Consider the following 23404-nt stretch of genomic DNA (forward strand, 5'->3'; position numbering starts at 1 on the left):
ATCACCAACACCTGTCTCACTTTCCAAACAGGAAGTGCTCACTCAGGCCGGTATCTCTTGGTGCACTACATAAAGTCAAAGTGAATCTGATTAACAGATGTTGCGTTTTCACCAATTAGATAAGCATCTTTTTGTCACTCAAAAAGTGGAAGAAATTGCATATACTGTAGCCATCACTTTGTAGCACAGATCGTTGGATGAAATACAAACAAAGCTTGCTTACTTATTTCAAAGCGAGGGCACATTATTCAGCCTTGTGGGAAAAACGGACAAAGAGTTTTAATTCGACAAGGCAGTGATGCTGATGAAATGATGCAAGACCACCCCCTTGTTGACAAAAAGTTTACAGCACCTGGTATTCCCAGGCGGTCTCCCATCCAAGTAATAACCAGGCCCAACCCTGCTTAACTGCCGAGATCTGATCAACAATTTGATGAGATCAGGTGTACTCAGGAGGGTAGTTAATATGAGTAGTGAATAACTATCGTATTTTTAACACTCTGCAAAAACAGCTAGTTGATGAGAGGCTGAAAGAGAATTGCAAGAATCGCCCAATTTCACAGGCGGGCCACAAACAGGCAAATAACAAAAAGCATCTCGGAACGCACAACTCGTCGGTCGTTGTCAGTGGATTGTATTGGCGGGAAGAACAAAAATATCGTCTGCAGGGTAATCGAAGTCACCGCATCTAATGTCAAGTCACAGGTGAGCTGCTTTGTTAAACCCTAAAAATAAATAATAACACGATTGCGTTAAAAATACCCATTAAGCCATTTGTTAAGATTTCCCCCATGTGGACCTGTTGTCACTCTTACCCTGATGGTTGCTGATATTTCCAGACACTTTTTCGGTCTTATCTGAGGAATTTTATCATTTATATCAGAATGGCCATATTCTGAGGCCAGTTTAGCGTTCATTCAATGACGATTTACTACTCTTTTCCATTGAAGGCCATATTGAGGTTAAATCAATGACTGGAGTTTTTCATTGATAAAAACAAATGACTATTGAAAGTGCAAGTCGGTATGGTGCATAAATTTACTGGTCTCTGTGGTGATTTTAGAAGGCTGTGCCTATTTCTACTTTTACCCCATACTCTTTAACCCGATACCCAGGTACTGTGCTGTAGTCAGGATGGCCGAGCGGTCTAAGGCGCTGCGTTCAGGTCGCAGTCTCCCATGGAGGCGTGGGTTCAAATCCCACTTCTGACACTTGTTTAGTGCCTCTCAGGAGTCATGCTGCTTTGCAGTAATAATAAGATGATGAAATAACAACTTCACACAGTGAAATAATAATTTATAATAAACACTCTCAAATGCAAACCTTCTGGAGCTGAGCAAAGATCAAGGAAAATAAGAAAACAGCTGTACTTAATTACAAATGAATGAGGGGAACATTTCATGTCATTGCATTATAATGAGTTACTGCATTTTCTTTCAGTTGTAAAATTATCACTTTCTGTAGGCTATGCCTGGTGGCCCTTTCACTCCTAACAAGCCTGTTGTCGTGGCCGAGTGGTTAAGGCGATGGACTAGAAATCCATTAGGATCTTCCTGCGCAGGTTCGAATCCTGCCGACAACGAAAATGCATTTTCTTGACCCCTCCGGGGATTTCTAGACCATTGGTTAACAAAAATAATATCTCTCCATATTTTTTTAAAATTCTAAAATACATATATTGTCCCAATGTGTTTCTTGAAGGCATAAAATATCAGAATTCTTCATTGTTCTTAAACCAATATCAGAATTTTTCCATTGTTCTTAAACCATTCGCATTGACTGACATAAATTTAACCATTCCAATAAATAATAAAAATAAATATTTTCTCATTATCCTCGACCTGTTTCTTCCTTTTCCGTCCTTTTTCACCTCCACCGATGCTTTCCTCTTCCTGTAGTCTCCCCTTGTTCTATCAATCTTTTCCATGTCTTCTGAATCTGAAATTGACTCTAAATCCATCTCATCCAACCAACTCAAAATCTTCTTTCCTGTGCCTGTTGTGCTCCCTGTATCCATTTGCGTCTCCTGTATCGTTGTCAGCGTCCCACTCCCCTCCCTCCACTTCACCTCCTTCCGAGGCACCCACATAGCCCGAGGCCCCCCCCAAAACCTGTGAGTCCCCAGTGCCTCCACCCAGCCCACTCCCCCCTCCTCCTGAAAACTCCCTCTTCTTATTTTTGAATCCATACTGCTCCCTATTTCATTCGTCTTCTGTTCCATCTTCTCCCCTCTTCTTTTCTCCGTCTCTCCACCCTCCACCACGTCCTCTCCTCCATCTTCTTCTCCTTCTTGCGGTGGTACAACTGCTTCCTCGAAAAGTTCCTGACTCCCCTCTTCAGCCAAAACCTCTCCACAGTTGCACTCCTCTAGTCTCTTTCGGCATCCACCACAAAAATACCTTTCCTTCCCTCCAACACATTCCCTGGCATAATGACCCTGTTTACCACACTTGAAACATTTAAACTCAGGGCAGTCTTTGACTATGTGCCCAGGCTGGATACACAGTCGACAAACCCTGACCTGCTTATCATGTATTACTCTAAAATACTCTCCTCCCTCCAGTGTCTCAAATTTTGTCGAATATGGCAATGATTATACTGTTTCAGTGAATTTTACCTTACAAAATCTTGTCCAGTCCACTATCTCCATACCTGGCCAAACTATCCTCCTTATTTCTGAGACAGCGTTACACCCCAGCTACTCAGCTTATCCAGTATAACTCTGTCTTTGATGTATACGGGAAGATTCATGAAAGATACGACTAGCTCATTTGCAATCATATCTCTCGCCATGATCCTTGTGTCTTTTATCATTAAACCATCCATTAAACAATCCTTTCCTTTTCCATTTCGCATTGTAATTTCGTACTTGCTTTCTCCTTTCATTCTACATCCCACCACCTCCCCACACACCTCTTTAATCGAACGTAGTATCTCCATCTTTGTAACTTTATCTTCTCCCATCAACTCCACTGCCACCGTAAATTCTTTGCCATTTTTCAGTCCTCCTTCATCTCCATGTTTCTTCGTTGAGCATTTTCTTTGTCCTTGTCCATTCCGTTAGTCATTGCCATGTTGTCCGTCATAGTAAACAAAAATTAGACCCAAAAACTCTCCCCCAAGCAGCAAAACTGCAAAGGGGGAAAAAAACAAACCAAACTTAAACTTGTTCAAATGCAAACAAACACTCACTCACGACTTAATCACCAACACCTGTCTCACTTTCCAAACAGGAAGTGCTCACTCAGGCCGGTATCTCTTGGTGCACTACATAAAGTCAAAGTGAATCTGATTAACAGATGTTGCGTTTTCACCAATTAGATAAGCATCTTTTTGTCACTCAAAAAGTGGAAGAAATTGCATATACTGTAGCCATCACTTTGTAGCACAGATCATTGGATGAAATACAAACAAAGCTTGCTTACTTATTTCAAAGCGAGGGCACATTATTCAGCCTTGTGGGAAAAACGGACAAAGAGTTTTAATTCGACAAGGCAGTGATGCTGATGAAATGATGCAAGACCACCCCCTTGTTGACAAAAAGTCAACAGCACCTGGTATTCCCAGGCGGTCTCCCATCCAAGTACTAACCAGGCCCAACCCTGCTTAGCTGCCGAGATCTGATCAACAATTTGATGAGATCAGGTGTACTCAGGCCAGTAGTTAATATGAGTAGTGAATAACTAACGGTCGTATTTTTAACACTCTGCAAAAACAGCTAGTTGATGAGAGGCTGAAAGAGAATTGCAAGAATCGCCCAATTTCACAGGCGGGCCACAAACAGGCAAATAACAAAAAGCATCTCGGAACGCACAACTCGTCGGTCGTTGTCAGTGGATTGTATTGGCGGGAAGAACAAAAATATCGTCTGCAGGGTAATCGAAGTCGCCGCATCTAATGTCAAGTCACAGGTGAGCTGCCTTGTTAAACCCTAAAAATAAATAATAACACGATTGCGTTAAAAATACCCATTAAGCCATTTGTTAAGATTTCCCCCATGTGGACCTGTTGTCACTCTTACCCTGATGGTTGCTGATATTTCCAGACACTTTTTCGGTCTTATCTGAGGAATTTTATCATTTATATCAGAATGGCCATATTCTGAGGCCAGTTTAGCGTTCATTCAATGACGATTTACTACTCTTTTCCATTGAAGGCCATATTGAGGTTAAATCAATGACTGGAGTTTTTCATTGATAAAAACAAATGACTATTGAAAGTGCAAGTCGGTATGGTGCATAAATTTACTGGTCTCTGTGGTGATTTTAGAAGGCTGTGCCTATTTCTACTTTTACCCCATACTCTTTAACCCGATACCCAGGTACTGTGCTGTAGTCAGGATGGCCGAGCGGTCTAAGGCGCTGCGTTCAGGTCGCAGTCTCCCATGGAGGCGTGGGTTCAAATCCCACTTCTGACACTTGTTTAGTGCCTCTCAGGAGTCATGCTGCTTTGCAGTAATAATAAGATGATGAAATAACAACTTCACACAGTGAAATAATAATTTATAATAAACACTCTCAAATGCAAACCTTCTGGAGCTGAGCAAAGATCAACGAAAATAAGAAAACAGCTGTACTTAATTACAAATGAATGAGGGGAACATTTCATGTCATTGCATTATAATGAGTTACTGCATTTTCTTTCAGTTGTAAAATTATTACTTTCTGTAGGCTATGCCTGGTGGCCCTTTCACTCCTAACAAGCCTGTTGTCGTGGCCGAGTGGTTAAGGCGATGGACTAGAAATCCATTAGGATCTTCCTGCGCAGGTTCGAATCCTGCCGACAACGAAAATGCATTTTCTTGACCCCTCCGGGGGATTTCTAGACCATTAGTTAACAAAAATAATATCTCTCCATATTTTTTTTAAATTCTAAAATACATATATTGTCCCAATGTGTCTCTTGAAGGCATAAAATATCAGAATTCTTCATTGTTCTTAAACCAATATCAGAATTTTTCCATTGTTCTTAAACCATTCGCATTGACTGACATAAACCTTAACCATTCCAATAAATAATAAAAATAAATATTTTCTCATTATCCTCGACCTGTTTCTTCCTTTTCCGTCCTTTTTCACCACCACCGATGCTTTCCTCTTCCTGTAGTCTCCCCTTGTTCTATCAATCTTTTCCATGTCTTCTGAATCTGAAATTGACTCTAAATCCATCTCATCCAACCAACTCAAAATCTTCTTTTCCTGTGCCTGTTGTGCTCCCTGTATCCATTTGCGTTTCCTGTATCGTTGTCAGCGTCCCACTCCCCTCCACTTCACTTCCTTCCGAGGCACCCACATAGCCCGAGGCCCCCCCAAAACCTGTGAGTCCCCAGTGCGTCCACCCAGCCCACTCCCCCCCTCCTCCTGAAAACTCCCTCTTCTTATTTTTGAATCCATACTGCTCCCTATTTCATTCGTCTTCTGTTCCATCTTCTCCCCTCTTCTTTTCTCCGTCTCTCCACCCTCCACCACGTCCTCTCCTCCATCTTCTTCTCCTTCTTGCGGTGGTACAACTGCTTCCTCGAAAAGTTCCTGACTCCCCTCTTCAGCCAAAACCTCTCCACAGTTGCACTCCTCTAGTCTCTTTCGGCATCCACCACAAAAATACCTTTCCTTCCCTCCAACACATTCCCTGGCATAATGACCCTGTTTACCACACTTGAAACATTGAAACTCAGGGCAGTCTTTGACTATGTGCCCAGGCTGGATACACAGACAAACCCTGACCTGCTTATCATGTATTACTCTAAAATACTCTCCTCCCTCCAGTGTCTCAAATTTTGTCGAATATGGCAATGATTATACTGTTTCAGTGAATTTTACCTTACAAAATCTTGTCCAGTCCACTATCTCCATACCTGGCCAAACTATCCTCCTTATTTCTGAGACAGCAGTTACACCCCAGCTACTCAGCTTATCCAGTATAACTCTGTCTTTGATGTATACGGGAAGATTCATGAAAGATACGATCATATCTCTCGCCATGATCCTTGTGTCTTTTATCATTAAACCATCCATTAAACAATCCTTTCCTTTTCCATTTCGCATTGTAATTTCGTACTTGCTTTCTCCTTTCATTCTACATCCCACCACCTCCCCACACACCTCTTTAATCGAACGTAGTATCTCCATCTTTGTAACTTTATCTTCTCCCATCAACTCCACTGCCACCGTAAATTCTTGCCATTTTTCAGTCCTCCTTCATCTCCATGTTTCTTCTGTTGAGCATTTTCTTTGTCCTTGTCCATTCCGTTAGTCATTGCCATGTTGTCCGTCATAGTAAACAAAAATTAGACCCAAAAACTCTCCCCCAAGCAGCAAAACTGCAAAGGGGGAAAAAAACAAACCAAACTTAAAGTTGTTCAAATGCAAACAAACACTCACTCACGACTTTATCACCAACACCTGTCTCACTTTCCAAACAGGAAGTGCTCACTCAGGCCGGTATCTCTTGGTGCACTACATAAAGTCAAAGTGAATCTGATTAACAGATGTTGCGTTTTCACCAATTAGATAAGCATCTTTTTGTCACTCAAAAAGTGGAAGAAATTGCATATACTGTAGCCATCACTTTGTAGCACAGATCGTTGGATGAAATACAAACAAAGCTTGCTTACTTATTTCAAAGCAAGGGCACATTATTCAGCCTTGTGGACAAACAGTTTTAATGGGACCACCCCTTGTTCGACAAGTGCACCCACGGACAAAGAGTTTTAATTCGACAAGGCAGTGATGCTGATGAAATGATGCAAGACCACCCCCTTGTTGACAAAAAGTTAACAGCACCTGGTATTCCCAGGCGGTCTCCCATCCAAGTACTAACCAGGCCCAACCCTGCTAGCTGCGAGATCTGATCAACAATTTGATGAGATCAGGTGTACTCAGGCCAGTAGTTAATATGAGTAGTGAATAACTATCGTATTTTTAACACTCTGCAAAAACAGCTAGTTGATGAGAGGCTGAGAATTGCAAGAATCGCCCAATTTCACAGGCAGGGGGCCACAAACACAGGCAAATAAAAAAAGCATCTCGGAACGCACAACTCGTCGGTCGTTGTCAGTGGATTGTATTGGCGGGAAGAACAAAAATATCGTCTGCAGGGTAATAGAGTCGCCGCATCTAATGTCAAGTCACAGGTGAGCTGCCTTGTTAAACCCTAAAAATAAATAATAACACGATTGTTGTTAAAAATCACCCAAGGTTTAAGCCATTTGTTAAGGAGGACAATTAAGCCATTTGTTAAGATTTCCCCCATGTGGACCTGTTGTCACTCTTACCCTGATGGTTGCTGATATTTCCAGACACTTTTTCGGTCTTATCTGAGGAATTTTATCATTTATATCAGAATGGCCATATTCTGAGGCCAGTTTAGCGTTCATTCAATGACGATTTACTACTCTTTTCATTGAAGGCCATATTGAGGTTAAATCAATGACTGGAGTTTTTCATTGATAAAAACAAATGACTATTGAAAGTGCAAGTCGGTATGGTGCATAAATTTACTGGTCTCTGTGGTGATTTTAGAAGGCTGTGCCTATTTCTACTTTTACCCCATACTCTTTAACCCGATACCCAGGTACTGTGCTGTAGTCAGGATGGCCGAGCGGTCTAAGGCGCTGCGTTCAGGTCGCAGTCTCCCATGGAGGCGTGGGTTCAAATCCCACTTCTGACACTACTTTTAATGCATCTCTCAGGAGTCATGCTGCTTAGCAGTAATAATAAGATGATGAAATAACAACTTCACACAGTGAAATAATAATTTATAATAAACACTCTCAAATGCAAACCTTCTCTGAGCAAAGATCAAGGATGCAAAGAGCTTCAAATGGGAAAATAAGATCAAAGTTAGCTTTAGCTGCGCCTACTTAATAACAAATGAATGCATCATTGCATTATAATGAGTTACTGCATTTTCTTTCAGTTGTAAAATTATCACTTTCTGTAGGCTATGCCTGGTGGCCCTTTCACTCCTAACAAGCCTGTTTGTCGTGGCCGAGTGGTTAAAGGCGATGGACTAGAAATCCATTAGGATCTTCCTGCGCAGGTTCGAATCCTGCCGACAACGAAAATGCATTTTCTTGACCCCCCTCACGGGATTTCTACCATGGTTAACAAAAATAATATCTCTCCATATTTTTTTAAAATTCTAAAATACATATATTGTCCCAATGTGTTTCTTGAAGGCATAAAATATCAGAATGCTTCATTGTTCTTAAACCAATATCAGAATTTTTCCATTGTTCTTAAACCATTCGCATTGACTGACATGAATTTAACCATTCCAATAAATAATAAAAATAAATATTTTCTCATTATCCTCGACCTGTTTCTTCCTTTTCCGTCCTTTTTTTTCCCGATGCTTTCCTCTTCCTGTAGTCTCCCCTTGTTCTATCAATCTTTTCCATGTCTTCTGAATCTGAAATTGACTCTAAATCCATCTCATCAACCAACTCAAAATCTTCTCTTCTGTTCCATTTGCGTCTCCTGTCTCTGTCCTGTAGTCTCCCCTTGTTCTATCAATCTTTTCCATGTCTTCTGAATCTGAAATTGACTCTAAATCCATCTCATCCAACCAACTCAAAATCTTCCTGTGCCTGTTGTGCTCCCTGTATCCATTTGCGTCTCCTGTATCGTTGTCAGCGTCCCACTCCCCTCCACCCTCCACTTCCTTCGAGGCACCCACATAGCCCGAGCCCCCCCCAAAACCTGTGAGTCCCCAGTGCCTCCACCCAGCCCACTCCCCCTTCCTCCTGAAAACTCCCTCTTCTTATTTTTGAATCCATACTGCTCCCTATTTCATTCGTCTTCTGTTCCATCTTCTCCCCTCTTCTTTTCTCCGTCTCTCCACCCTCCACCACGTCCTCTCCTCCATTTCTTCTTCTCCTTCTTGCGGTGGTACAACTGCTTCCTCGAAAAGTTCCTGACTCCCCTCTTCAGCCAAAACCTCCACAGTTGCACTCCTCTAGTCTCTTTCGGCATCCACCACAAAAATACCTTTCCTTCCCTCCAACACATTCCCCATAATGGCATAATGACCCTGTTTACCTTGAAACATTTAAACTCAGGGCAGTCTTTGACTATGATGCCCAGGCTGGATACACAGTCGACAACCCTGACCTGCTTATCATGTATTATCAGGGCAGTCCATGTGCCCAGGCTGGGGCAGTCGACAAACCCTGTTGGATGATCATGTATTACTCTAAAATACTCTCCTCCCTCCAGTGTCTCAAATTTTGTCGAATATGGCAATGATTATACTGTTTCAGTGAATTTTACCTTACAAAATCTTGTCCAGTCCACTATCTCCATGCCTGGCCAAACTATCCTCCTTATTTCTGAGACAGCAGTTACACCCCAGCTACTCAGCTTATCCAGTATAACTCTGTCTTTGATGTATACGGGAAGATTCATGAAAGATACGACTAGCTCGTTTGCAATCATATCTCTCGCCATGATCCTTGTGTCTTTTATCATTAAACCATCCATTAAACTATCCTTTCCTTTTCCATTTCGCATTGTAATTTCGTACTTGCTTTCTCCTTTCATTCTACATCCCACCACCTCCCCACACACCTCTTTAATCGAACGTAGTATCTCCATCTTTGTAACTTTATCTTCTCCCATCAACTCCACTGCCACCGTAAATTCTTTGCCATTTTTCAGTCCTCCTTCATCTCCATGTTTCTTCCGTTGAGCATTTTCTTTGTCCTTGTCCATTCCGTTTCAGTCATTGCCATGTTGTCCGTCATAGTAAACAAAAATTAGACCCAAAAACTCTCCCCCAAGCAGCAAAACTGCAAAGGGAAAAAAACAAACCAAACTTAAACTTGTTCAAATGCAAACAAACACTCACTCACGACTTAATCACCAACACCTGTCTCACTTTCCAAACAGGAAGTGCTCACTCAGGCCGGTATCTCTTGGTGCACTACATAAAGTCAAAGTGAATCTGATTAACAGATGTTGCGTTTTCACCAATTAGATAAGCATCTTTTTGTCACTCAAAAAGTGGAAGAAATTGCATATACTGTAGCCATCACTTTGTAGCACAGATCGTTGGATGAAATACAAACAAAGCTTGCTTACTTATTTCAAAGCGAGGGCACATTATTCAGCCTTGTGGGAAAAACGGACAAAGAGTTTTAATTCGACAAGGCAGTGATGCTGATGAAATGATGCAAGACCACCCCCTTGTTGACAAAAAGTTTACAGCACCTGGTATTCCCAGGCGGTCTCCCATCCAAGTAATAACCAGGCCCAACCCTGCTTAACTGCCGAGATCTGATCAACAATTTGATGAGATCAGGTGTACTCAGGAGGGTAGTTAATATGAGTAGTGAATAACTATCGTATTTTTAACACTCTGCAAAAACAGCTAGTTGATGAGAGGCTGAAAGAGAATTGCAAGAATCGCCCAATTTCACAGGCGGGCCACAAACAGGCAAATAACAAAAAGCATCTCGGAACGCACAACTCGTCGGTCGTTGTCAGTGGATTGTATTGGCGGGAAGAACAAAAATATCGTCTGCAGGGTAATCGAAGTCGCCGCATCTAATGTCAAGTCACAGGTGAGCTGCCTTGTTAAACCCTAAAAATAAATAATAACACGATTGCGTTAAAAATACCCATTAAGCCATTTGTTAAGATTTCCCCCATGTGGACCTGTTGTCACTCTTACCCTGATGGTTGCTGATATTTCCAGACACTTTTTCGGTCTTATCTGAGGAATTTTATCATTTACATCAGAATGGCCATATTCTGAGGCCAGTTTAGCGTTCATTCAATGACGATGTACTACTCTTTTCAATTGAAGTCCATATTGAGGTTAAATCAATGACTGGAGTTTTTCATTGATAAAAACAAATGACTATTGAAAGTGCAAGTCGGTATGGTGCATAAATTTACTGGTCTCTGTGGTGATTTTAGAAGGCTGTGCCTAGTTCTACTTTTACCCCATACTCTTTAACCCGATACCCAGGTACTGTGCTGTAGTCAGGATGGCCGAGCGGTCTAAGGCGCTGCGTTCAGGTCGCAGTCTCCCATGGAGGCGTGGGTTCAAATCCCACTTCTGACAATTGTTAAGTGCATCTCAGGAGTCATGCTGCTTAGCAGTAATAATAAGATGATGAAATAACAACTTCACACAGTGAAAAAATGCAAACCTTCTGGAGCTGAGCAAAGATCAAGGAAAATAAGAAAACAGCTGTACTTAATAACAAATGAATGAATCATTTCATGTTATTGCATTATAATGAGTTACTGCATTTTCTTTCAGTTGTAAAATTATCACTTTCTGTAGGCTATGCCTGGTGGCCCTTTACTACTAACAAGCCTGTTGTTGTGGCCGAGTGGTTAAGGCGATGGACTAGAAATCCATTAGGATCTTCCTGCGCAGGTTCGAATCCTGCCGACAACGAAAATGCATTTTCTTGACCCCTCACGGGATTTCTAGACCATGAGTTAACAAAAATAATATCTCTCCATATTTTTTTAAAATTCTAAAATACATATATTGTCCCAATGTGTTTCTTGAGGGCATAAAATATCAGAATTCTTCATTGTTCTTAAACCAATATCAGAATTTTTCCATTGTTCTTAAACCATTCGCATTGACTGACATAAATTTAACCATTCCAATAAATAATAAAAATAAATATTTTCTCATTATCCTCGACCTGTTTCTTCCTTTTCCGTCCTTTTTCACCTCCACCGATGCTTTCCTCTTCCTGTAGTCTCCCCTTGTTCTATCAATCTTTTCCATGTCTTCTGAATCTGAAATTGACTCTAAATCCATCTCATCCAAACCAACTCAAAATCTTCTATCCTGTGCCTGTTGTGCTCCCTGTATCCATTTGCGTCTCCTGTATCGTTGTCAGCGTCCCACTCCCCTCCACTTCACTTCCTTCCGAGGCACCCACATAGCCCGAGGCCCCCCCCAAAACCTGTGAGTCCCCAGTGCCTCCACCCAGCCCACTCCCCCCTCCTCCTGAAAACTCCCTCTTCTTATTTTTGAATCCATACTGCTCCCTATTTCATTCGTCTTCTGTTCCATCTTCTCCCCTCTTCTTTTCTCCTTCTCTCCACCCTCCACCACGTCCTCTCCTCCATCTTCTTCTCCTTCTTGCGGTGGTACAACTGCTTCCTCGAAAAGTTCCTGACTCCCCTCTTCAGCCAAAACCTCTCCACAGTTGCACTCCTCTAGTCTCTTTCGGCATCCACCACAAAAATACCTTTCCTTCCCTCCAACACATTCCCTGGCATAATGACCCTGTTTACCACACTTGAAACATTTAAACTCAGGGCAGTCTTTGACTATGTGCCCAGGCTGGATACACAGTCGACAAACCCTGACCTGCTTATCATGTATTACTCTAAAATACTCTCCTCCCTCCAGTGTCTCAAATTTTGTCGAATATGGCAATGATTATACTGTTTCAGTGAATTTTACCTTACAAAATCTTGTCCAGTCCACTATCTCCATACCTGGCCAAACTATCCTCCTTATTTCTGAGACAGCAGTTACACCCCAGCTACTCAGCTTATCCAGTATAACTCTGTCTTTGATGTATACGGGAAGATTCATGAAAGATACGACTAGCTCATTTGCAAATCATATCTCTCGCCATGATCCTTGTGTCTTTTATCATTAAACCATCCATTAAACAATCCTTTCCTTTTCCATTTCGCATTGTAATTTCGTACTTGCTTTCTCCTTTCATTCTACATCCCACCACCTCCCCACACACCTCTTTAATCGAACGTAGTATCTCCATCTTTGTAACTTTATCTTCTCCCATCAACTCCACTGCCACCGTAAATTCTTTGCCATTTTTCAGTCCTCCTTCATCTCCATGTTTCTTCTGTTGAGCATTTTCTTTGTCCTTGTCCATTCCGTTAGTCATTGCCATGTTGTCCGTCATAGTAAACAAAAATTAGACCCAAAAACTCTCCCCCAAGCAGCAAAACTGCAAAGGGGGAAAAAAACAAACCAAACTTAAACTTGTTCAAATGCAAACAAACACTCACTCACGACTTAATCACCAACACCTGTCTCACTTTCCAAACAGGAAGTGCTCACTCAGGCCGGTATCTCTTGGTGCACTACATAAAGTCAAAGTGAATCTGATTAACAGATGTTGCGTTTTCACCAATTAGATAAGCATCTTTTTGTCACTCAAAAAGTGGAAGAAATTGCATATACTGTAGCCATCACTTTGTAGCACAGATCATTGGATGAAATACAAACAAAGCTTGCTTACTTATTTCAAAGCGAGGGCACATTATTCAGCCTTGTGGGAAAAACGGACAAAGAGTTTTAATTCGACAAGGCAGTGATGCTGATGAAATGATGCAAGACCACCCCCTTGTTGACAAAAAGTCAACAGCACCTGGTATTCCCAGGCGGTCTCCCATCCAAGTACTAACCAGGCCCAACCCTGCTTAGCTGCCGAGATCTGATCAACAATTTGATGAGATCAGGTGTACTCAGGCCAGTAGTTAATATGAGTAGTGAATAACTATCGTATTTTTAACACTCTGCAAAAACAGCTAGTTGATGAGAGGCTGAAAGAGAATTGCAAGAATCGCCCAATTTCACAGGCGGGCCACAAACAGGCAAATAACAAAAAGCATCTCGGAACGCACAACTCGTCGGTCGTTGTCAGTGGATTGTATTGGCGGGAAGAACAAAAATATCGTCTGCAGGGTAATCGAAGTCGCCGCATCTAATGTCAAGTCACAGGTGAGCTGCCTTGTTAAACCCTAAAAATAAATAATAACACGATTGCGTTAAAAATACCCATTAAGCCATTTGTTAAGATTTCCCCCATGTGGACCTGTTGTCACTCTTACCCTGATGGTTGCTGATATTTCCAGACACTTTTTCGGTTTTATCTGAGGAATTTTATCATTTATATCAGAATGGCCATATTCTGAGGCCAGTTTAGCGTTCATTCAATGACGATTTACTACTCTTTTCCATTGAAGTCCATATTGAGGTTAAATCAATGACTGGAGTTTTTCATTGATAAAAACAAATGACTATTGAAAGTGCAAGTCGGTATGGTGCATAAATTTACTGGTCTCTGTGGTGATTTTAGAAGGCTGTGCCTATTTCTACTTTTACCCCATACTCTTTAACCCGATACCCAGGTACTGTGCTGTAGTCAGGATGGCCGAGCGGTCTAAGGCGCTGCGTTCAGGTCGCAGTCTCCCATGGAGGCGTGGGTTCAAATCCCACTTCTGACACTTGTTTAGTGCCTCTCAGGAGTCATGCTGCTTTGCAGTAATAATAAGATGATGAAATAACAACTTCACACAGTGAAAAAATAATTTATAATAAACACTCTCAAATGCAAACCTTCTGGAGCTGAGCAAAGATCAAGGAAAATAAGAAAACAGCTGTACTTAATAACAAATGAATGAGGGGAACATTTCATGTTATTGCATTATAATGAGTTACTGCATTTTCTTTCAGTTGTAAAATTATCACTTTCTGTAGGCTATGCCTGGTGGCCCTTTTACTACTAACAAGCCTGTTGTTGTGGCCGAGTGGTTAAGGCGATGGACTAGAAATCCATTAGGATCTTCCTGCGCAGGTTCGAATCCTGCCGACAACGAAAATGCATTTTCTTGACCCCTCCGGGATTTCTAGACCATGAGTTAACAAAAATAATATCTCTCCATATTTTTTTAAAATTCTAAAATACATATATTGTCCCAATGTGTTTCTTGAAGGCATAAAATATCAGAATTCTTCATTGTTCTTAAACCAATATCAGAATTTTTCCATTGTTCTTAAACCATTCGCATTGACTGACATAAATTTAACCATTCCAATAAATAATAAAAATAAATATTTTCTCATTATCCTCGACCTGTTTCTTCCTTTTCCGTCCTTTTTCACCTCCACCGATGCTTTCCTCTTCCTGTAGTCTCCCCTTGTTCTATCAATCTTTTCCATGTCTTCTGAATCTGAAATTGACTCTAAATCCATCTCATCCAAAACTCAAAATCTTCTTTCATGTGCCTGTTGTGCTCCCTGTATCCATTTGCGTCTCCTGTATCGTTGTCAGCGTCCCACTCCCCTCCACTTCACCTCCTTCCGAGGCACCCACATAGCCCGAGGCCCCCCCCAAAACCTGTGAGTCCCCAGTGCCTCCACCCAGCCCACTCCCCCTTCCTCCTGAAAACTCCCTCTTCTTATTTTGAATCCATACTGCTCCCTATTTCATTCGTCTTCTGTTCCATCTTCTCCCCTCTTCTTTTCTCCTTCTCTCCACCCTCCACCACGTCCTCTCCTCCATCTTCTTCTCCTTCTTGCGGTGGTACAACTGCTTCCTCGAAAAGTTCCTGACTCCCCTCTTCAGCCAAAACCTCTCCACAGTTGCACTCCTCTAGTCTCTTTCGGCATCCACCACAAAAATACCTTTCCTTCCCTCCAACACATTCCCTGGCATAATGACCCTGTTTACCACACTTGAAACATTTAAACTCAGGGCAGTCTTTGACTATGTGCCCAGGCTGGATACACAGTCGACAAACCCTGACCTGCTTATCATGTATTACTCTAAAATACTCTCCTCCCTCCAGTGTCTCAAATTTTGTCGAATATGGCAATGATTATACTGTTTCAGTGAATTTTACCTTACAAAATCTTGTCCAGTCCACTATCTCCATACCTGGCCAAACTATCCTCCTTATTTCTGAGACAGCAGTTACACCCCAGCTACTCAGCTTATCCAGTATAACTCTGTCTTTGATGTATACGGGAAGATTCATGCCCTGGCCAAATCCTGACAGAATCCCCCCTAGGAACGGCTCCTGACGTTCCTACCAGCTCTCAGGGTGGAGGGCCCTGAACTGACGAATGAGGTCAGGATCCAGGATGTCTTTGGCAGGAACCCAGGAGCGCTCCTCGGGACCGTAGCCTTCCCAGTCCACCAGATACTGCCAGGACCGCTGCACCCGGCGGGAATCCAGTATCCGATGGACGGTATAAGCCGGCTGGCCTCCAATGACACGAGGCGGAGGGGGAGGTCTGTCTGCCGGGACAAGGGAAGAAAAAACAACAGGTTTTAACAATGAAATGTGAAATGTGGGATTAATCTTAAGGGATCTGGGTAAGTGTAGGCGATAAGAAACTGGGTTAACTCTCCTGGCAACCTTGAAGGGACCGATGTATTTCTGGGACAGCTTGCGAGACTCCACCCGTAGAGGTAAGTTTCTTGTGGAGAGCCAGACTCTCTGGCCGGGGCGCAGGGTAGGCCCGGGACGGCGACGTCTGTTGGCTTGTTGTTGGTACCTCTGTGAGGAACGCATAAGATTAAGACGGGTCTTCCTCCACATAAGCCGACAGCGTCTGACGAACTTCAAGGCTGAAGGCACTCTGACTTCTGCCTCCTGGTCCGGGAACAATGGAGGAGCATAGCCAAACTGACACTCGTGCGGGGACATACCAGTGGAGGAGGAGCGCAAGGTGTTGTGCGCGTATTTGGCCCAAACAATAAAGGATGACCATGTGGACGGGTTGTCACGAGTCATACATCGGAGGGTGGTTTCCAGCTCTTGATTCATCCTCTCTGTTTGGCCGTTGGACTCCGGATGGTACCCTGAAGATAGACTGGCAGAAGCCCCCATGAGTTGGCAGAAGGCCTTCCAAAACCTTGAGGCGAACTGGGGATCTGTCAGAAACCATATCTTGAGGAATGCCGAAGACTCGGAACACATGATTAATTACCAACTCAGCCGTTTCCTTGGCAGAAGGTAACTTAGTCAGAGGGACGAACCTGGCCGCCTTTGAAAACCTGTCGATTATGACTAGGATAGTAGTATTGCCATGGGATGGAGGAAGTCCAGTAATAAAGTCCAATGAGATATGGGACCAGGGTCTGTGGGGAACAGGTAAAGGGTGAAGGAGTCCTTGAGGGCGGAGGTGAGAAGATTTGCCCTGGCAGCACACGGGACAGGCATTGACGAAAGTGGCAACGTCTTCTCTTATGGTAGGCCACCAGAACTTACGCTGGATGAACTCCAAGGTGCGACCTACGCCCGGATGACAGGTGAGGCGAGAGGAGTGCCCCCACAGAAGGACCTGAGTCCTCACTGCCTTGGGGACAAACAACCGATTGGCAGGACCTCCTTTCGGTGGTCCGGTTCGCTAGCTTGAGCACGTCTCACGGTATCCTCAACTTGCCACGAGATCGGAGCCACAATCTTAGCAGCAGGAAGGACAGGCATGTCCGTGTCATCTCGAATGGCAGGAGCGTAGACTCGGGACAGGGCATCCGGTTTGAGATTCTTCGACCCGGGCCGATAGGTGAGGATAAACTGGAATCGATTGAAGAAAAGAGACCATCTAGCTTGTCTAGAGTTCAACCGCTTCGCCTGCTGGATATACTCCAGATTTTTGTGGTCCGTAAGCACTTGAAACGGGTGAGAAGCCCCCTCGAGCCAGTGTCTCCATTCCTTCAATGCCATCTTAACCGCTAGGAGTTCACGATCCCCCACATCGTAGTTCCTCTCAGTCGGGGTAAGCCGGTGTGAGAAGAAAGCGCACGGATGAAGCTTCTTGTCTTCACCCCTCTGAGACAGGACAGCTCCAACACCAACCTCTGATGCGTCTACCTCCACCACAAATGGTTCATCCGTAGTCGGTAGTGTCAGGATGGGAGCAGAGAGAACGCGCTGCTTGAGTCCTTGGAAGGCCGTCTCAGCTTCTCTTCCCCACAAAAACCTTGCATTGCCACCCTTGGTTAAAGTTGAGAGAGGGGCTGCCACCAAGCTGAAGTTCTTGATGAACTTGCGGTAAAAGTTTGTGAAGCCCAGGAAACGCTGAACTTCCTTAACGGATTTGGGGGTGGGCCAATCCGCTACCGCCCCTACCTTCCTGGGGTCCATTTGGACTCGACCGGGTTCCACTACAAATCCCAGGAATTGTACTCGGGATGAATGGAATTCACATTTTTCCGGCTTAACGTACAGATGACTGTCCAGGAGGCGTTTGAGTACTTGTCTGACATGCTTAGTGTGTTCTTGAAGGGAGCTCGAAAAGATGAGGATGTCATCCAAGTAAACGAACACAAAAATGTTAAGCATATCCCTAAGCACATCGTTTATGAGCGCTTGGAACACCGCTGGGGCGTTGGTCAGGCCGAAGGGCATCACCAAGTATTCATAGTGACCAGTAGGCGTGTTGAAAGCGGTCTTCCACTCGTCACCAGGTCTGATCCGCACAAGATGGTATGCGTTCCGCAGGTCAAGCTTAGTGAAAACAACTGCTTCCTGGAGCAGCTCGAAGGCTGTGGCCATAAGGGGTAGCGGGTAACGGTTACGGACGGTTATGGCATTGAGTCCCCGGTAGTCGATGCAAGGACGTAATCCACCGTCTTTCTTGGCCACAAAGAAAAACCCTGCTCCCGCCGGGGAGGTGGATGGACGCATGAGGCCTGCTTCCAGAGCGTCCTTGATGTAGGTATCCATTGCAGCTCGTTCGGGTGGAGATAGGGAAAAGATCCGACCCCTGGGGGGCAAGTGCCCGGAAACAGGTCGATGGGGCAATCGTAAGGTCTATGGGGTGGTAGCATGGTGGCCCTCTGTTTGCTAAACACCAGTTTGAGGTCATGGTAACACTCGGGAACTCGGGTCAGGTCGATGGATTCTAAAGACTCGGGAGTAGAACTCGGGGAATTCTGGAAAATACAAGTAGCTTGGCACGTAGGACCCCACTGCTTGATAGTGCCCACAGACCAGTCGATGTGAGGGTTATGGCTGTGAAGCCAGGGGTATCCAAGGACGAGAGGGAACTCGGAACAGGAGATCAAATGAAAGTTCATCAATTCCTGGTGTTGTGAAACTGAAAGTCGCAAGGAGGTAGTGACATGAGTGACAAGTCCAGATCCCAAAGGGCTTCCATCCAATGTAGTGACCCTCATGGGTTCACTTAGAGGTTCAGAGGGAACGCCATTCTCCTTCGCCCAGACACCATCCATGAAGTTACCTGCGGCTCCAGAGTCTACCAAGGCTTGAAGGTGAAGCTTGTGGTTGTCCCAGGAGAGGGTGACTGGAATGAGCAGACGGGAGTTGGACGGATGGGAGGAGGTTATGTTTCCCGTTACAGTTCCCCCGGTCTGTACGGGACAGAGCGTTTCCCTGGAGCCCGGGACACGTGGAACGGAAATGGCCCGGTTTGCCGCAATATAGACAGCGTCGCTCCCTCATCCGGCGGTCTCTCTCAGCCTGGGAGATGCGTCCAATCTGCATGGGTTCCGATGGAGCCAGCGAGGATAAAGGTGGGGACTCGGAGCTGGGACTGATAGGGGCTAGAGGTCTACGGTTGAGTTCTCTCTCTCTCAGACGCTGGTCAATGCGTGAGGCCAACTTGATCAGGGACTCGAGATTGTCCGGTGGTTCCCGAGTGGCCAGTTCATCTTGAATAGTGTCGGAAAGGCCTTTCAGAAAGCACACCGTGAGCGCCTCGTTGTTCCAGCCACTTGCTGCTGCCACCGTGCGGAACTGGATGGCATAGTCCGTCACGCTGCGCCAACCTTGGTGGAGAGTCAGGAGCTGTTTGGCTGAGTCAGAACCACTGCTTGGGCCTTGAAACACTCGTTTGAATTCCTCAGCAAAGGCAGAGTAGCTGGCACAGCAGGAACTATGGGCATCCCACACAGCAGTAGCCCAGGCCAGGGCTTTTTCCGACAGCAGGGTGATGATATAAGCGATCTTAGACCGGTCGGTGGGAAACGACGAGGGTTGTAGCTCAAAGGAGAGAGAACATTGGGTGAGAAACCCTTTACAAGCACTTGGATCACCTGAGAACCGTTGGGGAGGTGGAAGACGAGGTTCAGCCAGGGGGTTAACTGCCATGGGTACGTGAATCTGAGGTACTGGGACGGGAACTGTTGCCGGGGTAAGACGATCAGATATTTGCTTAATGGAATTCAGCATCTCCGACAGAAGATGAGAATGTCTAGCCATTAAGGCCTCTTGCTGAACCAGGGCGGCTTCGTGGCGTTGGACAGTCTCCTGGTGGTGGGACAGCATGGCAAAAAGGTCCTGGGAACTGGCTGCCTCTGGGTTCATTTTTGGCTCTGTGTTTCTGTCAGGACCCGGTTACGAACCTGGGTCTCCGGAGGGAGAAACAGTCACTTAACCAACTGAGCCACGAATAGTCAGCAGAACCCAGAAGATGAGGCAGACACAGCAGTACTCAAGACGGTGTATTTAATAAAGTAAAAAGGAGAAGGAGTCCTTAAATACAAAAATGGCAAATCCAAAAGGTGGTGAATAGCACAAAAAAGCCTCAAGAGACACTCAAAAACAAAAAAAACAGAATTCCACAAGAGCATCCACCGGAATCGACAAGAAAACACAGAACACTAGGGCTGGGTGCTAACATACAAACACAGAGCACAGAACTGAGGGAAACTAAGGGTTTAAATACAATCAGGGGAAACGAGGTACAGGTGCAAATAATAATGGGGAACAAGGGAAAAAACATAAGGTCAAAAAGCACAATGGGGGCATCTAGTGACCAAAACCCGGAACAACCCTGGCCAAATCCTGACAGATACGACTAGCTCATTTGCAAACATATCTCTCGCCATGATCCTTGTGTCTTTTATCATTAAACCATCCATTAAACAATCCTTTCCTTTTCCATTTCGCATTGTAATTTCGTACTTGCTTTCTCCTTTCATTCTACATCCCACCACCTCCCCACACACCTCTTTAATCGAACGTAGTATCTCCATCTTTGTAACTTTATCTTCTCCCATCAACTCCACTGCCACCGTAAATTCTTTGCCATTTTTCAGTCCTCCTTCATCTCCATGTTTCTTCTGTTGAGCATTTTCTTTGTCCTTGTCCATTCCGTTAGTCATTGCCATGTTGTCCGTCATAGTAAACAAAAATTAGACCCAAAAACTCTCCCCCAAGCAGCAAAACTGCAAAGGGGGAAAAAACGAACCAAACTTAAACTTGTTCAAATGCAAACAAACACTCACTCACGACTTACATTTACATTTACATTTAAGTCATTTGGCAGATGCTCTTATCCAGAGCGGTATTACAAATTGGTGAATTCACCTTATGACATCCAGTGGAACAGCCACTTTACAATAGTGCATCTAAATCATTTAAGGATGGGGATAAGCATTACTTTATTGTCACTAGGTATTCCTTAAAGAGGTGGGGTTTCAGGTGTCTCCGGAAGGTGGTGATTGACTCTGTCCTGGATGTACAAACAAAGTTTGTTCCACCATTGGGGGCCATTAGCAGCTTGTGGGAAGTTTTGACTGGGCTGAGCGGGAACTGTACTTCCTCAGTGGTAGGGAGGATGAGCAGGCCAAGGTGGATGAACGACCAGTGCCCTTGTTTGGGTGTAGGGCCTGATCAGAGCCTGGTATTCCCAGGTGGTTCCCATCACAGCTCCAGGCAAGCACCATGGTCTTGATACAATTTGATGAGATCAACTGGAAGCCAGTGGAGCCAGCGGAGGAGCGGGGTGAGTGAAGAACTTGGGATTTTGAACACCAAACGGGCTGTTGATGAGTTCTGGATGAGTTGTAGGGTTTAATGGCACAGGCAGGGAGCCCAGCCAAACAGTTGCAGTAATCCAGACGGGAGATGACAAGTGCCTGGATTAGGACCTGCGCCGTTCCTGTGATTGAGGCAGGAAGAACTCTGCGGATGTTGTAGAGCATGAACCTACAGGAACGGGCCATTGATGTTGTCAAGTCACAGGGGTGTTGTCCAGGATCACGCCAAGGTTCTAATGGTTGCTGGACACTTTTTCGGTTTTTCGGAATTTTATCATTTCTTATCTCTAGCTGCGCTCTGGGAGGAGGACACAATGGAGTTGTCAACCGTGATGGCGAGATCATGGAACGGGCAGTCCTTCCCCGGGAGGAAGAGCAGTTCCGTCTTGCCGAGGTTCAGCTTGAGGTGGTGATCCGTCATCCACACTGATATGTCTGCCAGACATGCAGAGATGCGATTCGCCACCTGGTCATCAGAAGGGGAAATTGAGGTTAAATTAATGTTTTTCATTGATAAAAAGCAAATGATAGGAGAAGACCATGTGAGGTTATGACAGAGCCAAGTGACTTGGTGATTTAGCGAGAATGGAGAGGGCCTAGAACAGAGCCCTGGGGGACACCAGTGGTCAGGATGGCGCGGTCTAAGGCGGAGACAGATTCTCGCCACGCCACCTGGTTCAAGCGACCTGTCAGGACAGGACGCAATCCAAGCGTGGGCATCTCAGGAGATGCCCAACTCGGAGAGGGTGGATAGGAGGATCTGATGGTTCACAGTATGAAATAAGCCGATAGGTCTAGAAGGATGAGAGCAGAGAGCTGAGAGAGAGTTAGCTTTAGCAGTGCGGAGCGCCTCCGTGATACAGAGAAAGAGCAGTCTCAGTTAAATGACTAGTCTTGAAACCTGCCTGATTTGGATCAAGAAGGTCATTCTGAGAGAGATATGCGGGAGAGCTGGCCAAGGACGGCACGTTCAAGAGTTTTGGAGAGAAAAGAAAGAAGGGATACTGGTCTGTAGTTGTTGACATCGGAGGGATCGAGTGTAGACCATGAGTTAACAAAAATAATATCTTTTTTCAGAAGGGGTCTAAAATCTCGCTCTCTTGAAGACGGAAGGGATTCTTCATTGTTCTTAAGCCAGCGGTCAGGGATGAGTTGATGAGCGAGGTGAGGTAAAGGGAGAAGGTCTCCGGAAATGGTCTGGAAAAATAGGGGATAGGGTCAAGCGGGCAGGTTGTTGGGCGGCCTCCGTCACAAGAAGCGAGATTTCATCTGGAGAGAGAGGGGAGAAAGAGGTCAAAGCACAGGGTAAGGCAGTGTGAGCAGAACCAGCGGTGTCGTTTGACTTAGCAAACGAGGATCGGATGTCGTCGACCTTCTTTTCAAAATGGTTGCTCCCTGTATCCAGTCATCTGCAGAGAGGGAGGAGGGGAGGGATAGGGGGAGGAGGATTCAGGAGGAGGAGAAGGTGGCAAAGAGCTTCCTTGGGTGAAAAGGCAGATGCTTGGAATTTAGAGTGGTAGAAAGTGGCTTTTCAGCAGAGACAGAGGAGGAAAATGTAGAGAGGAGGGATTGAAAGGATGCCAGGTCCTCCAGGCCACGTTTTCCTCCATTTCTTCTCCGGCTGCGGTGGACCCTGTTCTGTGAGTTCGCAATGACTCCCCTCTTCAGCCAAAAGCGGGAGGGGAGGACCGAGCCGGCCTGGAGGATCCAGGGGACATAGAGAGTCAAAGGATGCAGAAAGGCAAAGAGGAGGGTTGAGGAGGCAGAATCAGGAGATAGGTTGGAGAAGGTTTGAGCAGAGGGAAGAGATGATAGGATGGAAGAGGAGAGAGTAGCGGGGGAGAGAGAGCGAAGGTTGGACGGCGCGAT

The 23404-nt window shown here is 44.9% G+C and overlaps 10 non-coding genes across 10 annotated transcripts; all 10 read left to right on the top strand.

Moving 5' to 3' along the window:
- Nucleotides 1-1128: 1128 nt before the first annotated feature.
- Nucleotides 1129-1211, top strand: trnal-cag (transfer RNA leucine (anticodon CAG)). Its single transcript has one exon. It is a non-coding gene; the product is annotated as a tRNA-Leu (tRNA).
- A 289-nt stretch (nucleotides 1212-1500) lies between these two features.
- trnas-aga (transfer RNA serine (anticodon AGA)) lies at nucleotides 1501-1582 on the top strand. The gene has a single exon. It is a non-coding gene; the product is annotated as a tRNA-Ser (tRNA).
- Nucleotides 1583-4334: 2752 nt separating this feature from the next.
- Nucleotides 4335-4417, top strand: trnal-cag (transfer RNA leucine (anticodon CAG)). Its single transcript has one exon. It is a non-coding gene; the product is annotated as a tRNA-Leu (tRNA).
- Nucleotides 4418-4706: 289 nt separating this feature from the next.
- On the top strand, nucleotides 4707-4788 carry trnas-aga (transfer RNA serine (anticodon AGA)). The gene has a single exon. It is a non-coding gene; the product is annotated as a tRNA-Ser (tRNA).
- A 2797-nt stretch (nucleotides 4789-7585) lies between these two features.
- On the top strand, nucleotides 7586-7668 carry trnal-cag (transfer RNA leucine (anticodon CAG)). The gene has a single exon. It is a non-coding gene; the product is annotated as a tRNA-Leu (tRNA).
- Nucleotides 7669-7977: 309 nt separating this feature from the next.
- Nucleotides 7978-8061, top strand: trnas-aga (transfer RNA serine (anticodon AGA)). The gene has a single exon. It is a non-coding gene; the product is annotated as a tRNA-Ser (tRNA).
- Nucleotides 8062-10987: 2926 nt separating this feature from the next.
- On the top strand, nucleotides 10988-11070 carry trnal-cag (transfer RNA leucine (anticodon CAG)). The gene has a single exon. It is a non-coding gene; the product is annotated as a tRNA-Leu (tRNA).
- Nucleotides 11071-11330: 260 nt separating this feature from the next.
- On the top strand, nucleotides 11331-11412 carry trnas-aga (transfer RNA serine (anticodon AGA)). Its single transcript has one exon. It is a non-coding gene; the product is annotated as a tRNA-Ser (tRNA).
- A 2748-nt stretch (nucleotides 11413-14160) lies between these two features.
- On the top strand, nucleotides 14161-14243 carry trnal-cag (transfer RNA leucine (anticodon CAG)). Its single transcript has one exon. It is a non-coding gene; the product is annotated as a tRNA-Leu (tRNA).
- A 289-nt stretch (nucleotides 14244-14532) lies between these two features.
- trnas-aga (transfer RNA serine (anticodon AGA)) lies at nucleotides 14533-14614 on the top strand. The gene has a single exon. It is a non-coding gene; the product is annotated as a tRNA-Ser (tRNA).
- Nucleotides 14615-23404: the final 8790 nt, after the last annotated feature.

Source organism: Oncorhynchus masou, unplaced genomic scaffold (genome assembly GCF_036934945.1).
Source record: "Oncorhynchus masou masou isolate Uvic2021 unplaced genomic scaffold, UVic_Omas_1.1 unplaced_scaffold_1189, whole genome shotgun sequence".
NCBI classification, from domain to species: domain Eukaryota; kingdom Metazoa; phylum Chordata; class Actinopteri; order Salmoniformes; family Salmonidae; genus Oncorhynchus; species Oncorhynchus masou.